General features: G+C 47.2%; 1 protein-coding gene and 1 long non-coding RNA gene across 3 annotated transcripts in view; one reads left to right on the top strand and one right to left on the bottom strand.

Annotated features, from left to right (window-relative positions):
• The window catches only part of cpa6 (carboxypeptidase A6), a 96,253-nt gene that overhangs the window by 46,677 nt on the left and 32,143 nt on the right, over positions 1 to 17,433 (bottom strand). The window lies entirely within an intron of this gene.
• On the top strand, positions 3,837 to 17,420 carry LOC136957720 (uncharacterized). The gene is made up of 3 exons (XR_010878321.1): positions 3,837 to 3,958; positions 13,205 to 13,331; positions 17,384 to 17,420. It is a non-coding gene; the product is annotated as an uncharacterized lncRNA (long non-coding RNA).

The raw sequence follows: 17,433 nt of genomic DNA, 5'->3' as shown, positions 1-17,433 counted from the left end.
GGGCCCGGTCTTTAGTGCTGTGAAGTGTCTCTCTCACAGGACAGATCAAGACATCTGCTGCCTCTCCTGGTTCTCCTGCCTCTCCTGCCTCTCCTGCTTCTCCTGCCTCTCCTGCTTCTCCTTCCTCTCCTTCCTCTCCTGTCTCTGCTCTCTCCTGCCTCTCCTCCCTCTCCTGCCTCTGCTTCCCTCTCCTGCCTCTCCTCCCTCTCCTGCCTCTCTTCCCTCTCCTGCCTCTCTTCCCTCTCCTGCCTCTCTTTCCTCTCATGCCTCTCTTCCCTCTCCTGCCCTCTCCTCCCTCTCCTGCCTCTCTTCCCTCTCCTGCCTCTCTTCCCTCTCCTGCCTCTCCTTCCTCTCTCCTGCCTCTGCTCCTCTCCTGCCTCTCCTCCCTCTCCCTGCCTCTCTTCCCTCTCCTGCCTCTCTTCCCTCTCCTGCCTCTCTTCCCTCTCCTGCCTCTCCCTCCCTCTCCTGCCTCTCTTCCCTCTCCTGCCTCTCTTCCCTCTCCTGCCTCTCTTCCCTCTCCTGCCTCTCTTCCCTCTCCTGCCTCTCCTCCCTCTCATGCCTCTCTCCTCCCTCTCCTGCCTCTCCTCCCCTCTCCTGCCTCTCTTCCCTCTCCTGCCTCTCTTCCCTCTCCTGCCTCTCCTTCCTCTCCTGCCTCCTGCTCCTCTCCTGCCCTCTCCTCCCCTCTCCTGCCTCTCCTTCCCTCTCTGCCTCTCTTCCCTCTCCTGCCTCTCTTCCCTCTCCTGCCTCTCTTCCCCTCCTCCTGCCCTCCTCTTCCCTCTCCTGCCTCTCTTCCCCTCTCCTGCCTCCTGTTCACGCCAAATTCTTGCTCCGTCCTCTTTAACTTAACCACCAAGTCCTCCCTTTGCTTCACTGGCGATCGAGCCCCAGCCTTTCAAACTGCTGTTTGGTGAGGAGACACATCACTGCTCTGGACAAACTTTGGACTTTTGGGTTTTATGTTTAAAGCATGGCCTCTATTATATGGGTGTTATTCAAACACACACACACACAAGCAGATATAGGCATTCTCACACACGCCACACAAACCCACAAAAACGCACCCCCCACACACACAGAGCAAGTGTCCAGGCCCAGCCTGGTCCTCTCCACACATGCAGGCCTCCGGGGAGGCTTGGTTTAGGGGGTGTCCTGTGGGGAGAGCAGATTTCGGTGTGAGGGGGGGGAAGGGGGGGGGGGGGCAGATTTGATGGGCTTTCTGGGAATCCCATTGAGGCGGTGTGTTAAAACACACACTGTAAAGCCTTTGTGAAGCAGACTCTGTCTGTCCATGCTGCTTGACCTCTGACCCTCTGCCTTCACAGTCTTCCCTTCACCGGCATGTCTGCAGGACACACGCTGTCCTCACGGTCATACCGCTGTGGTGTGTGTGTGTGTGTGTGTGTGTGTGTGTGTGTCGGGGGAGGGGGGGAGACCTGGGGTGACTGGGTCTTTGTGTGACAGAGAGCTTCTCTCCTAAAATTAGAGGGTTCGACAGACATTCCTCACATACCCTTCCCCACTCAGACAAACAGACAGGGTTTCCTATTGTGTTATGAACTTTTCATCGGACAAATACCACACTAAACCATGGGCCGTACTGCTGTGAACTTGTTCTGATAAAAAGATGTTCGGATGTGTAGTTGCCAGACGTGATAATGAGGACGGACCCGTTAAGGATCTAGCGATAGAAATGGGACCAAGCCGCCGTGTTGTCCCCCTCTCGTCACAGAGTAGATGACGTTCTAATCCACACCTGCAGCACAGAGGTGACAAATCTCGGTTTCCCCGGCGAGGGTGTTTATTCATGTACAGGCCTCACCTCGCCGTGCCTCAGCCCTGTGGGGCCCCTGTGCTAGCAGAGCTGTGTGTGTGTGTGTGTGCGTGTGTGTGCGTGTGTGTGTGTGGGGGGGGGGTTCAGCCTTCTGTTCCCTACCCCATCACCCACACCCATGGTGTCTGGAAGGTGTGTTCAAGAAACATCTGTTCACTCCCATGGCATGGAGGGGTATGAATGCATTAGGCTGTGGGGATGGGTTTGTCACGTTTGGTGCTGGATTGCAGTGACACTTCCTCACAGCACACGGTCCTCTGTGATCAGGCCCCGTAGCTGCCCGTAGCTTCTGTGTTTGTTCTCAGGAGACGAGTCCGTCTTGCGCTCCTCATGTGGTGAGGAGGAAGCCTTCAGATGTTGCTGTGGAGGCGTTGTGTCCAGAGAGGCCAGACCGTGTCACCTCACCAACCTAAAACTTGTGGGTCCCTGTCTTTTTGTGGTGTACATGCTTTAATGTGTTGTGTGTGCATATTTAGCTTGTGTGTGTGTGTGTTGTGTGTTCAGGGCAGGAAAAGGCCTGTTTCCTCCCCCGGACGTCGCTGCCAGCCTGTGTGAAGTGTTGTGTGTTGTGCAGCCTCCGTGCTGCGGGCATGTCCCTGTGGTTAGCCTCACCCTTCACCTCCCGTCTTTATAGACCCCGGCTGCTTCCCTTAACGGCCCTGCGCTCCCGGCCGCAAAAACCTCCACAGCAAACACGTCCCAGACACCAACCCAGGACTTGTCCCTTCTGTCTACCCAGCCCTCGAGGGCCCGTCGGCCCAGCCCCACAAGCAGAGCAGAGCCCCTCTCTCGTCCACCAGACCTCCAGGCCTCATTATATTAATTGTTTTCATACATGGAATGCAGTGGGGGGGAATGGTGGTGAGTAGGGACTCGATGCTGATTGGATGCAGGGATGTTCTAAGGGTCACTGGCTCTGGGCTTTATTCAGTGGGGTCTTGCTGACGACGTTGAAAAGCACCACTTTGGTTTTCGATTTGTCATGTAGGTATGTGATGGTAAGGGGAACACCACCCCCCCCCCCTCCATTAACACAACACGGATGGCTTTTCCTTTGTCTTTTGGTTGACGGTTATTATGTTGACATGGAAAAAAGCGCAAAGGCTATATTCACAACTGGAGTAGTGTCGACTTAAACAGGATACATAGTGGGATTTACAGTCTCTAAATATATACTCTTGAAAAAGAAATTCTGCTGATGCAAAAAGTATGTGCAGTATGCAAGTTCGTTTGTCGGCAAGGAAAGCGCAGAGAAAATGCTGTGTGACCTCACCATCTACTGACCGCAAAATGGACGACAGATTGCTAGTTTGCATTCCAGTTAATAAAGCATTTCGATAACAGTTTGTCTTTTGCCCACAGTATGCTTTCCCATCTCTGAGAGCCCTAAATCCTTTAACAGCACAAAAGGAGACTGTCAAATCTTTCCCAACAAGCTCCCCTTTCTCCTCAAGGCAGATAGATCTGGTAGGGACCATGAGGGTTTGGAACTGAGGACGATGCATAATCGTTCCGATTGTGGACCATCGGGAAACTGCAGGGTAATGTTTTCATATAGCAGTTGGCAGGATTATCTGCATCCTTGTCTAGTCCCCTAAAACTAAGGTCAGTGGCATTTCATCAGGGTATTTGCTAAGATTTCATTCTATTGATGTTCTTGATTTTATATCACTTGGAGGATCTTGAGGATCTGGTGGTGAGGGCTTCTCTGCCAATCAGATTCCATCTGACCGTGGTTCCCGATGCTGTGATAGGGTGAACATCTCTAAGCTGTCCCCTATGTTACCATCTGCAATACCTTTCCTGGGTCACATGACTTCTGCCTCATGTTGTGTAAGAGGGAGAGACTCAACCCCTGCCTCTCTTCTCACTTTCACCTCACACACTGGCACTACATATACAGTACTGGGACTCTAGCTTTAAACCATGGAAAAATACAGAGCTGAAATTTGAGTTTGGGGTCAAACCAGTGGATAAACAACAGTTTGGGTTCCACCACTGCCCCTGTATGTGTGGAGGTTGATGTGTGCTGTTGTGTCCTCTGTCGCAGGCTGCAGGGGGACAGTGTGACAGACGGAAGGCCTGAAGAAGCAGTCAAACCGCCGAGCGCAGTGCCGGACGTCTCCTGTGAGTACTGCAGAATGTGCTCTGTCACCGCTGGCTCAACAGCTTCCACATATTTCATGCAAGATGTAATATTAACTGAATCTTTCAGGGTTGAGTGTGTGATACTCCTCTGTGTGTTTAAGTGTGTTTAAGTGTGCCAATATCTGCCTGCGTGTGTGTGTGTGTGTGTTCGTGCACCATCTGGAGCAGGTCCATTGCCTGGGGTGGAGACGACAATGGGGCGAGAGCAGGAATGTGAGAGCGCGTCTCAGGTGTCGAGCCCCGTGAGTGTCCTCTCTCCGTCCCTCCATCTCTAGATTCCTCCCTCCCTCCATCCCTCCGTCCGTCACCAAACAACCCGGATCACTTTACCCCTCATCAGTTACCATGTGAAAGAGAGGGTGAAAACCGCCTCAATCATCCAGCTATTAGGACAGTCCTGAGCCGAAATGATCCTTCTTTACAGAGAATTCCCGTTTTACACAATGACTGAGACAGTTGAACAAAGTGATACACCTAATTAGGGATCTCCTGGCATCGTTTTGCAAACCTCCCCAGGGACTCTGGGAATAGAATATTCCCCATTGCTATTTCTGATAGGGCTACGTTCGAATTTCGATACACCTCGACCGCATATTCAGAGTTTAGAGAAATGCACACGGCAGTGTTCCGTGGCCGTGTAGCGTGCGGACTCCCCCGTGCGACGGGGGGCCACGGTCCCGCTGCCGTATTGATGTAGCCTATAAGGCCTTTCCTCCAAGCAGACATCACAGGCAGGCCCGCGCTGGGGCACCACAGACACTCACATGCTGCTAATAAAGGGACCTCGGTGGAGACGGCGATACCTTTGTTTAATTATCCAAACCAAGTGTTGGAAAAGCTTTTTACGGCTCTTTTACGGACCAAATAAGGGGGTTTGGAGCCGCTGCTGCTCTCAGTGTGCGTACCAGATGGAAGGAGACTCCAGACTCGCTGGCAGCAGGGTACCCTGCTGAATCCAAACCCCCTTCCAGTAGTACATTGGATTAAGCAGCCCTCAAATCAGAAGGCTAGAGAGATGTCTCTGAGCCGGTGGAAGGGAGTCTGTTCGTTTGTCAAACCTGGCAACCCCGTCACCGGTTTTCATTGCACAAGTTTGATCCTTGGATTGCGTCAGGCCGTGAACCCAGTGAGACCCTCCAGAGAGACGTGTTTCTCCTCTGTGAAATACAGCAGCTCTCAGCCAGCTCTCCTTCCCACTGCCCAGGCTGACAGGAGTCCCACTCACACACACTAACCAAGAGGCCCTCTTGAGACAGACCACATTTACTACTGTAAACAGTCTCCAGGTCTCAGCACCACACATACACACACACACACACCTACACACACACACACACACCTACACACACACACACAGTCTCCAGCCCGATAAATTGTAATGTATCCCATCTGGAGAAGGCAGTTTGAACTACTTCTGTCACCTATTGCAGTGTTACAAAGCTCAATGTGGTCGCTTTTTCTTTAATTGCTTGTTTTGGGTGATTTTTGAAAGGCTAATGTAATTTGTCTTTCCTAAAAGCGTGTTAGCTTAACAGCTCCGACAAGGGGGTTGGGGCTTGAGGTTCAGAATGGTACAGAATTGGAAAACAAAGTGCAATTCTTTTATGAGATGAGTCACTTCTTGGGACAAACAATGGTTGACCTCATACAAAAACTGTACACGTTCACGCTTTGATGCAAATGACCGCAGTGATCCACCCTGGTTGCTGCAGCTGTCCAAGCACACAGAATCAGTCGTCTGTGTTGGTAATGGGATGGACTAAGGCTAAAGCCAATGGTTGCACAGAAGTAAAGCAAAAACTACTTCAACTTTACTGGAACAGTGCCCTGATACAGTTTAAAGTATGGAAACTAGAATAACTGCAAAAAAACCGAACAAACGAAATAAGAGAGGTTGTTTTCTGTCTGCAATCCCCTTCATAGTGGATGCTTGTCCTGAGGTAAAGGATGTCTTAATGTATATCGCTTAAGCACGGAGCAGTACAACTATAGGGATGCTGGAAAAGTTACCACCGTTAATGTTTGTCATTAGTTCAGCGACTGCTGTGTCTGTGCTAGCCTCTTTAGGTGATAATTGGCTCATAAAGACAGATATGTTCCGAAAGCAATAGCTGGAGTCATTTCCTCTGAATGTTTTTCTTGGTTTCCACTATAAGCAGTTATATGATTAAATGTTTGAATCAAACCCCTCCCCTATTCCCTTTGTCAGGGTGTTAGCAGTCATCAAATCAGGCAGGGGGAATTTTATAATTTAAATAAGATAATTAGTGTGACGCAATGTAACAGTGTATGATTTGGGGCGCTGTTGTCATGGTTTGATTTATATTTCCATAGCAACTTGTCTGGGTTTCAGCAGATATGTTGCAGGGGCCTCTTTCTCTCTCTTGCTCTCTCTCTCTCTCTCTCTCTCTCTCTCTCTCTCTCTCTCTCTCTCTCTCTCTCTCTCTCTCTCTCTCTCTCCATCTCTCTCTCTCGCTCTCTCTCTGTCTCTTTTCATCTCTCTCTCCATCTCTCTGTCTCTCTCCATCTCTCTCTCTCTCTCTCTCTCTCTCTCTCTCTCTCTCTCTCTCTCTCTCTTCTCTCTCTCTCTCTCTCTCTCTCTCTCCAGGCTGTGCTTGGCACAGTCCCTTCCCCACTTCTCTGATCTCTGGGTAGACTGGTCCCACACCACCACGGATAGACAAGCATGATAATCACCAGACCAGATCTCAGTGATGTACCATGTAGGTGACCCAAGGACTGATCTCAGTGATGTACCATGTAGGTGACCCAAGGACTGATCTCAGTGATGTACCATGTAGGTGACCCAAGGACTGATCTCAGTGATGTACCATGTAGGTGACCCAAGGACTGATCTCAGTGATGTACCATGTAGGTGACCCAAGGACTGATCTCAGTGATGTACCATGTAGGTGACCCAAGGACTGATCTCAGTGATGTACCATGTAGGTGACCCAAGGACTGATCTCAGTGATGTACCATGTAGGTGACCCAAGGACTGATCTCAGTGATGTACCATGTAGGTGACCCAAGGACTGATCTCAGTGATGTACCATGTAGGTGACCCAAGGACTGATCTCAGTGATGTACCATGTAGGTGACCCAAGGACTGATCTCAGTGATGTACCATGTAGGTGACCCAAGGACTGATCTCAGTGATGTACCATGTAGGTGACCCAAGGACTGATCTCAGTGATGTACCATGTAGGTGACCCAAGGACTGATCTCAGTGATGTACCATGTAGGTGACCCAAGGACTGATCTCAGTGATGTACCATGTAGGTGACCCAAGGACTGATCTCAGTGATGTACCATGTAGGTGACCCAAGGACTGATCTCAGTGATGTACCATGTAGGTGACCCAAGGACTGATCTCAGTGATGTACCATGTAGGTGACCCAAGGACTGATCTCAGTGATGTACCATGTAGGTGACCCAAGGACTGATCTCAGTGATGTACCATGTAGGTGACCCAAGGACTGATCTCAGTGATGTACCATGTAGGTGACCCAAGGACTGATCTCAGTGATGTACCATGTAGGTGACCCAAGGACTGATCTCAGTGATGTACCATGTAGGTGACCCAAGGACTGATCTCAGTGATGTACCATGTAGGTGACCCAAGGACTGATCTCAGTGATGTACCATGTAGGTGACCCAAGGACTGATCTCAGTGATGTACCATGTAGGTGACCCAAGGACTGCTTTAATCCTGCAAAGGTTTGTCTCCTTGGGGCCTCCAGACCTTCTGTATTAGTGGCTTCCTTTAATGTGGCTTCTGTGTGTGCTCGACTCCGAATCATTGTCTTAACACAGAAAGACAACTTGAAGGAAATCTTCAATGAAATACTGAAGGAGCTCCTAGGACAGGCCTTGCCTTGTCTTAGTTAGACTGTCTCCAGTCAGCCTTGTGTGCTCTCTGAGACTAGCTAACTAAACACACACATTTCTGTTGAAGGGCTACATGACACATGATAAAAGGTGAATCCTTCTGCCTGTTGACCTCCCCCACCTCCCCTTCTGAGCCTCCATAGTCCCCTACATCCTCTCCCAGTGACTCACCTCCTCCCTGGGCCCAGTCAGGCCAGAGCTGCCCTCACTGTCACCTCCTCTGTGGCTGGTGGCGTGATGTTGATCATGACCAAACAAAAACATGCGTGTCTCGCTGTCCCCTCCTCCTCGACATCACTGCCGACCAGAACAGAACTGTTGTTACAAAGTCACCATCGGTCAGGAATTTTAACTAATGCTTTCTTTAAATGGAGCTGAAACCCAAGCCTTTTCATTTGCAAAGCCTCATACAAACAAAAGCAAATAACTCACCTTCAGTGGACCCAAGAACCAAAGTGCTGGGAAAAAAGAACTTTGTTGCTGCGGCTTTGACAGCTCCTCTAAATATAGCAACTCATTCAGCTTTAAGAGAAAAAGTCTGTTTGTTAGCAATTGATGGCTCATAAATGCATGCAGAGTTGCCCTCGCTAGCACCCAATAGCCTTGATGCTGACTCTTTGAACTTTCACGTGCATTTCCCCTCCGACTTCTTTATAACGAGCTACATCGAATCTGCATTGCCACAGTTCTGTCCTCTTTGAACAGTTTATGGCTCTCCGAGATCTTATCAGTGCTGAAGACCGTATTGATTAGAATGGCTTTCATTTCCATTTCAAAGTGCATGACCGGAGGCACTGCTCCATCATGTGCTTTGCCACAAAATATGTTTATAATGTTTATAAGGTTTATTTTGAACTTTCAAAAACGTTGAACTTCTTATGTTGTCCCCTTTGCAAGCGGGCCTTTCCCTGACATGCAGATGCAGACTGTTGCTGTTCCTCTCCAGATATCTGGTTCAACATTCAACACAGACAGTGTGTCATAGAATCTGCCTTTGTACTGCCTCAAGAGGGATGCTTGAAGAAGAGGTTGTGGTAATTGTGTTATTGTGTGTTTGCGAGCGTGCGCCTGGGAGCGCTCTGTACAGGCCATTAGGTGAACTATTCCGCCCTGAGCCAAGGCAACAGGAACTCATTAAGTCTGGGGTTGGAGCTAACATCCTCCTGAGGCAAGGCTAGCAACAGGATGAGAGTGGGCGACCAAGAAAATATCACTTCAGCCAATTCATACTCTTTCAATTTTAATCTGTTCAATTGCCAGTTCCTTTTCGGATAATTGATTCAGAATCAATCCATGGATAAATGGACTTCTTGTCCTTGGCTGTGTCTTTTCGATAAAATTATTGGAAAAGTTGTTAAAGTTGTCCCAAATGTCACACAAAACGCCACTTTTACTGAGAAAATGATGTTATTGCAAATACCCTTTAAAAGATTTTACACAACATCCTCTTACACCAAACAAGTAGAAAATGAACCAGATGGGTTTCATATGTACGAGCAATAACTCAGATATTTTTTTGCAGCAAGCTGTCTAAAAACTGAAAGACACGCTAACTTAAAATTATACTGGACTTCTTTCTATTCTCCCTTGCTTCTCACTCTTTCTCTTTCTTTCTTTCTTTCATTCTTTCTTTCATTCTTTCCTTCTTTCTTTCCCTCCCTCTTTCTTTCTCTCTTTCTGTCTCATACTTTCTTTTTTTCTCTCTTTCTTTCTTTCTCCCCTCCCCACGTCTCTCTGTCTCACTCTTCCGCTCTCTCTCTCTCTCTCTCTCTCTCTCTCTCTCTCTCTCTTTCTCTCTCTCTCTCTCTCTCTCTCTCTCTCTCTCTCTCTCTCTCTCTCTCTCTCTCTCTCTCTCTCTCTCTCTCTCTCTCTCTCTCTCCCCCTCCCCACATCTCCCTCTCTCTGTCTCTGTCTTTCTCTCTGTCTCTGACTTTCTCCATTCTCTGTCCACATCCCTCAGTTCATCTCCTTCACTTCCCCTTGTCCTGAAAACAACCCGCTATTATCTTTTCATTGTTTTGAGAAAGCTTGCCTGAGACCTCAGTTCCACCAGGCGACTGTGATACTCTTTCTTTTACTGTAATCAACAAGAAATTTATAAGAGATTCATAAGAAAGACCAAAAAAGTGTTTTTGGAAAAGGTCTATCAGAGCCTTTCAGAGACTGTAATGCCAAATTAATGGCAGGCGAGATTCACCTGAGAATACATGGAAATGATTTTCAGACCTGCGACTTTTCCGGTTTATGCCAGGGTGGAGAAGCTCTCTTGGTGCAGGTTTACCAGGTCAGAACAGGCCACCACATAAGAGCCTGGATCTGCTGGATGTCCTCTGGCCTCTATCCATCCCTGCTGCACCACACCATGACTGAGGCTGATGAGAGCATGGCCCACAGCCCTGACGATGTCAGCCACACAGGAGAGAGTAGGCTTGGACACACTTTGGTTTGTGGTCCCTGTTCCTGTTGACCACACACGCATAGCAGCACACATGTACACTGTAAAAGATTTAAATCTGGACTCCACATCTTGATCTCGTGCTCTCTCAAAACATGGATTCAATTTTATGAGAAATGAGATCCATGTTTGTTCGTTGGACAGAAGCATCACTACGGTTTTTTCCCGTTTTTTTTTCTCTTCTTCTTCCTTCTCCTTTTCCTGTTCCAGACCAGGTTTGGGGTTTGCAGTGATGGGAGTGGAACTATCCAAGTGACATCAACATTCTCATAACTCGTTACACAATTATAACAGAGGTTCGTTTCCAAGATGAAAACCCAGTCCTTTTAAAGTATTTTCTTTGGCGTAGCTGGAGGGATTGAAACACATTCATCCATGCCTCCCGAAGAAAGGAAACACAAACTGTTTGACTTATTTGGTTTTAGGTCTAAACACATACATCATTATCTAGAAAGACAAAAGCTGGATCAAACCGCTCTTAGATGATGAACAAAAGCACATTTCCCCATGCACTTACCCCATGTCCTTAAGTTTCTTGCAGTTAGGAACTTTTGGAAGGGGGCTGCATAGTATTGTACATGCTCTTCTGCCAGGTTCAAATAATCATTTACACCCCCAAAACAAATGGTTGTTACCCCTAGACAAGCTCACTCATTCCAAGTATTATTAATGTACAGACCATTTACAGTTTACAATTTCATGAATGAACAGTCCATGAATGGACTGCGGGAAGGATTTATTAAGGTCTAGTTAGCACCGGGTATTAAGCAGTCTGTATAGCCAGACAAGGCCAACACAAGTGTCCCTCCCTTCCACTCTAGGGCTAATCCAAGGACAGAGGCCTGTTTAAATGTTTGAATTCCAGCCTTGTCACAAGCCAGGGACATGAGTTCATACTGAGGAGCTCCAGGTGTCTGTCTGAAATACTAACGAGTTAGAAAACCCCACTGGAATCGAAAGACGTTTCCCACGGCTGCCTGACCTCCCAAACGCATGTTTCTCTGTTTCTCTGTGTTCACATGTTCCTCATTGAGGAACATGTGAACTATGTGATCTATACCTCAGACTGAATATCTATACCTCAGACTGAATATCTATACCTTAGACTGAAGATCTATACCTCAGACTGAAGATCTATATCTTAGACTGAGGATCATGAACAGGATGGAGGTTCAGCACATGGTCCTCACTGTATGACAGCAACTTATTCAAAGTTGAATCTGTACTCTTAACTCGACTGTTTACTTTGTGATGCTATCTTGTTAGGTGAATTGTTTGCAGGCTTGAGTACATCCTGTGTGTCTTGTTCTCAGTATTCTGCCCTTCTTCCCAGAAGGGAGGCTTGTGGCCTGCAGTCTCTAGTGTCCAGGATATGGTCCTCATTACATATGTCTGTTTGCCTGTCATCCAGTCCAGCTGTCTGTTATTCCATCTGGTTGTCCATCCAGTCTTTTGTCTGCAACCCCTGTCTCTCTGTCTGTCTGTCTGTCTGTCTGTCTGTCTGTCGTGGAGTAGTGCAGATGTTCCAGAGCAGTGGTGATTGAAGAACATCTATGAGAGGTGAACAGTGCAGGGCAGAGCTGTAAAAACCTGGTGTCCGTTAGTCCTGTCCTCGGAGCTGTCAGGAACACGTGATGTCATCCTGCTGGACTGGGTACACCACCAGAGAGGGGGAGAGAGAAATGATAGAGGGAGAGAGAGAGAGGCAGAGAGAGGCAGAGAATCACTAGCACCCACCCTGCCTGCTGGTTTAAAAGGACTGTAATTACTGATGGGCTGTGGTCACACCACCACAAAACGCCTCATGTCGCTAGCAGGCGGGAGGACCAACTCAAGAGTCCTCGAGAATCACGTCCTGCCATTTATCCTTGGCCCGCCAGCTCAGTTGTTTTTCACCATTCCATTACTATGCGGGCATGTTTTTAGAGCACTCCGAACGCGGGTCCAAAAATGATCAGGGTTTATCCCCTTGGATAGTCTATAAATGTAGCTGTGAGGTTGTCTGTCTATCATCAGATCTCCGCTTCAGACGCGCTCGATCCTGTGGAGGCAGTCTGTCAGTTGATGCTAAGCATATCAAATGAAGTCACAGCTGGCATTAACAGCACATTATTTTATGTAGGGTTAACTAAGATAAAGTTGCAGGGTTTGTGGCACAGTGACTGAATTTCTCACCTGTGCAACACGCTCACACGCATGCATGTTCCACCGGCTTACCAAGATCATCTGACCGCTTGTTTGGGATCAAAGGGATAAAGACGAGGCTTAGGTGTACTCCAATTACAAAACCTGGCAACCCTTGTCTTTCTAACTGATGCCTTTCCAAATGATGTCTAATGCCAAAAATAGGTAGGGCGACCCTAGCTATTGAATAACCTGGCAACCATTAGTGCCAAAGCCAGCCATACTCTTCATCCAGAGTCTTTTCTTGGGAATTTCATCGTTTATATTTTTGGTATCAAGCTATTATTTTGGTCCACACTAAGAATACAAAATCCAGCCCAAGATGTCTGATTTATCGTTCGTTAACTGCCATAGTGGGATTGCTGTTGCCAGGCACCTTGCCAGCAAGCAGACTAGTGTTCAGAACTCCTGTAGATTTATTGATTGTTATTCAGAAATGTGTAGGACCACTACTGACGGACCAGGGTTGATGTTCACCCGAAGAGCAAGCTCCACACAGCCACTTTCATCTACACTCGCTGTGGTTTCTCATGTTTTTCTAATGCCCATAAAAATAATAATTGCCTCTTGTTACACCAGATATGGGCGCAGACATTTTTCAGCAAGCCCCCTGATATTATATATAAACGTTTAATTGAAGGGTCTTTCTTCTAATGTGACTTTCTCTCTCTGTTTTTTTCCCCCTGGTGACTTAGCGTCAGGCAGTCTGGGAGACGGATGTGAAGGCTGCGAGGGGCGGGAGCTCGTCTAGCCAGACAGGACTGCTTCTGAGCGACTCCCTCTTCTCCAAGGAGCTGGAGAGCATGGGCAAACACCTCGCTGGTAGGCCACTGGCTGTGTGTGCGTGTGTGTCTGTACGTGTGTTTGTGTGTCTGTGCGTGGGTGTGCGTGGGTGTGTGTTTAGGTCATAGTAGTGTGTAGTGGAACTGGGGTTGGGTTTATATAGTGAGAAACACTGCGGGTAACCCAGATCAAACAGGCTGCTTTTACATCCAGACACGGATAGACAGACACATGCGCAAATTTTTTTTTACTTTTAAACTTTAAGTGAGAGAGAGAGAGAGAGAGAGAGAGAGAGAGAGAGAGAGAGAGAGAGAGAGAGACAGAGAGACAGAGACAGAGACAGAGACAGAGACAGAGACAGGGGGTGGAAGATTGAGGAGAGAGAGAGAGTTTTGAGCAAGTGAGAGAAAAGGGGGGGGGGTATGGGAGGTGGTGTTAAGATGCAGGCGAGCGAGAGAATGAGTGAGGAAGAAGGGGAGGAGGGGGGAAGATATAAAGAGAAAAAGAGAGGGATGAGAGAGAGAGAGAGAGAGAGAGAGAGAGAGAGAGAGAGAGAGACAGAGACAGAGACAGAGACAGAGACAGAGACAGAGACAGAGACAGAGACAGAGACAGAGGAAAGTAAGTAGAAGACAGGGCCAAAAACCCTACTTAAGGCCAGTGGAATTTGAATGGTTAATTAAAAAAACTGATCTCGTAAGTAAAGAATTTACAACAAAAGTAAACACTTACCTTTGGACTTATGAATTCAATGAGTCCAACATTGCAAAGTCATTAAGTAATGTGACGTCTAACGGCATACTGCGAACTGAGTCATTTGGAAAGCAGTGGAGTTGCTTCGCTCTGGTTTAATCCCTGTGGTCTTTGACAGACGTGATGTCTGGATGACTCAGAGAATGGTCGCCGCAGGGTTACGATTGAAAAATTATTAATTTATTAGCCAGATCAAGGTTTTGAGAGTAGACCAAAGGCGATGTGGCAATGCACACTGTCAAATTCAAGACATGTGTCAACCAGTTGTTTGTTTACGCATGACTTCTCTCCCTACTCTTTCTCTCTCTCCTATCTCTATCTCTCTCTCCTCTCTCCTCTCTGTATCTCTCCTCTTTCTCTCTCGCTCTCCTTATCTCTCCTATGTATCGCTCCTCTCTCTTCTTTGTATCTCTCTCTCTCTCTCTCTCTCTCTCTCTTCTGGGTTTTGCCAGTTATGCCACGTACATCTCTGCATTCCAGACTTATGTCTAGCACATTGGTCCCATTTAGCACAGCTATTAATGTCATCCAGCACTGGTCCCAGCTGTTATGAACTCCTCTATCTGCTCATTCATTGGCACTGCATGGCCTGACTGTGTGCTCGCCCGCCTGACTGCTTTGCCCGCCTGTGTGCTAGCTAGTGAACAAAACCACACACTGGCACTCTGAGGGCACAAGAGGAGGACTGTGTGTTCGCAACCCTTTTCCCCGTCCCCGTGGTTCTCAGATGGTATTGATTTGGAGTTGTTTTACGCCGAGTTACTGTATATTCAAACGGAGAGCTCCCACTAGGCAGTTGAATTAGGCCGCCGAACGAGCTAATTCGCCCCCCTTTCATGCCTTTATTAGCTGCTAATGTTTTCCATGTTTGGAGCCAAAGTTTCTCCTTTTATCTCATCTTCTTACCCTCAATTACGTGGTTGGACGAATTCTCCTAACTCCTAACTAAAAAGAGAGGAGAATCTCCATTATTTCGTAATACTCAAGGAAATGACCGATGGGCGACTTCTTGAAGACGATGTTTGATATGCTTTAATGAAATGGTCATGCACAAATGAATCTATTGTAGGCGGCTGTGTGTGTGTGTGTGTGTGTGTGTAGTGGGGGGAATTGTAACACTCTACAGTTCAAGACAATCTTCTCAGTTCAACATCATTTATCTCTGATCACAAGCCTACAATTTCAAGTTATTCGGGGAGCAGAGCTTCCCCCCTCTGACTGCAGATCTAGTCCAGGCTGGAGATAAGTCGTTAAGCGTTGCTTTCAGGATGGAGCCGAGTTCGGAGTCAGTCAAGATCGCGTGTGTTCTAAATGGTCATGTGGCGTTCTGTGGTCCTGTACTCTCACTAAGTGCTCCGCTTCTGATCAAAGAGTTTATAATAGATTATATCTGTCTCTGTTTCTTTCTCCCTCGATGTGTCTCTGGTTCTCCTCTCTCTCTCTCTTGCTCTCTCTCTCTGTCTCTCTCTCTCTATTGCTCTCTCTCTCTCTCTCTCTCTCTCTCTCTCTCTCTCTCTCTCTCTCTCTCTCTCTCTCTATTGCTCTCTCTCTCTCTTGTTTACTGTCACTCTCTCCTTTGCTCTTGGCCCTTTGAATCTTTCTAGTACTGTAGATGTTGTTGCATATCATGGTCTGTAGAGGGACTAAATGAAGTGAGCAGTGCAGCGTAGAGGGCTTCTCCCTTGCTCAGTGCGGTCCTGATACCCGTGACAGAGGGACGAGAATGTCATCTCACTTACAGTAAAAACAGGACTGGATCATCTCTCCCACTATTTACGGAAAGGAAAATGATTTGCCTACCAAAGAATGCCATGTTTATCTTTTCATCAGTGTGAAATAACAACTTTATGGGGAGGGATTATTAATCAGCATATCCTGTTTACCATGGAGTACACCACTATTGGTCCAGTCATGGTAGGGCTGGTGTGGGTGGATAAGGGCTGTAGACAGGGCAGGCATCATCCTTGAACAACCTCAAGTAATGTAAATAGCTGACTAACTAACTATCTAACAAAACCTATACAGTTGTTCCTCTTTCTCTACACTAACTTTCTCATCCAAACACGATACACGCACAGGCATAGATGTAGAAACATACTTATAGTCTTTCCCCAAAATGATGCTAGTTGTTCAGTGCCAATAACCCCCCACGGGAACACCCCACGCGGAACCTGAAACTAAAGGCCAGAGTGCAAACACTTTGTATTTTATCTTCTGTTGCTATAGAGAACAAACAAGTGTAGATCAGGGCTTGGAACAGCCCACGTATCCAGCATCACGGCGTCTACATCAGACAGAACATGTGGATGAGTCTCCATATCTGCTCTGCTCCTCGCCACAAGGGACTGGCCTGACCTTTTTACAATTAGGCTTGATTAACTACAGAAACTGCAATTTAATTATCCATGACACAGAATTAAATGCACGAGGTCCCGGAAGGACAGTACCCAAAACAATTTGGATGTTTTTTTCAAACAAACTCAATTATATCCCAGAGCTGCATTTCGGCGTAGTACAGTTTGGTAGAGACGTTGAAAAGAAGGATGTTAATCGGCGAGGAGGACCATGTGTTTCAAATTTTTCAGCATGGAAAAATGTTGCTTGTTTTGGATAGGGCACCGTTTGGTCATAAACTTGGAAGTCAAGGTTTTTGAAATACATGTCATGCCTCTACGTGCTATTTATTTAATGTCACACGTACATGACTCCCCAGGAATAGTTAGTGGTGAGTCATTCCTCAAAATACCACTCTCGCATGATAACTCCCAGCTTGATTTGCCCAAATCCTTGGTGTCTAAGAGAGAAAAGAAACAGAAGAGGAGTGTTACAGATGTTCACATCACAAGTTGGCAGTTGAAATATTTTCCCAAACAAAACTGTTTTTGTAACTACCAATGAAGCAGGCAAATATAATTTTGTTTCTGAGTTTCAGTGGAGCTCAATGTGAACATGTGGCTGTATTAACATCAAGTAGGATCCCCCACAATTTACAGAGTTTGTAAATATTGCTATCATTGACCAGTGAAAGGCCAAACATGAGAAAGAAAACAGTTTCTCTTCCCTTTTATGAAGACTGTGATGTGGGTTGTTGTCTTATACATGAATGAGCCCTGTCATGAACAGGTTTTAGTATGAAGCATAAACATACTTGGTACTAAGTACAAACATGGTGTGTGCATTTGGCACGAATCAGTTCATTGGACAAATGAAAGACTTCAACATGTCCATACAAGTCTGTGTTCTTTTTACACTGCATGTGTTGGCCTACAGCTCCTTGGTGCTTAGCCCGTCTGCTGTGCATCCATTCAGATCCCTGCTCCTGTGTGTTTCATCTTCAGAGGTGGAGAAGGACCTGGCCAAGCTGACCGAAGCTGGGAAGCTGACCAGG

The sequence above is a fragment of the Osmerus mordax genome, chromosome 15 (assembly GCF_038355195.1).
Source record: "Osmerus mordax isolate fOsmMor3 chromosome 15, fOsmMor3.pri, whole genome shotgun sequence".
Taxonomy (NCBI): Eukaryota; Metazoa; Chordata; class Actinopteri; order Osmeriformes; family Osmeridae; genus Osmerus; species Osmerus mordax.
The sequence above is the reverse complement of the archived record's forward strand: the minus strand, read 5'-3'. Positions and strand labels throughout refer to the sequence as shown.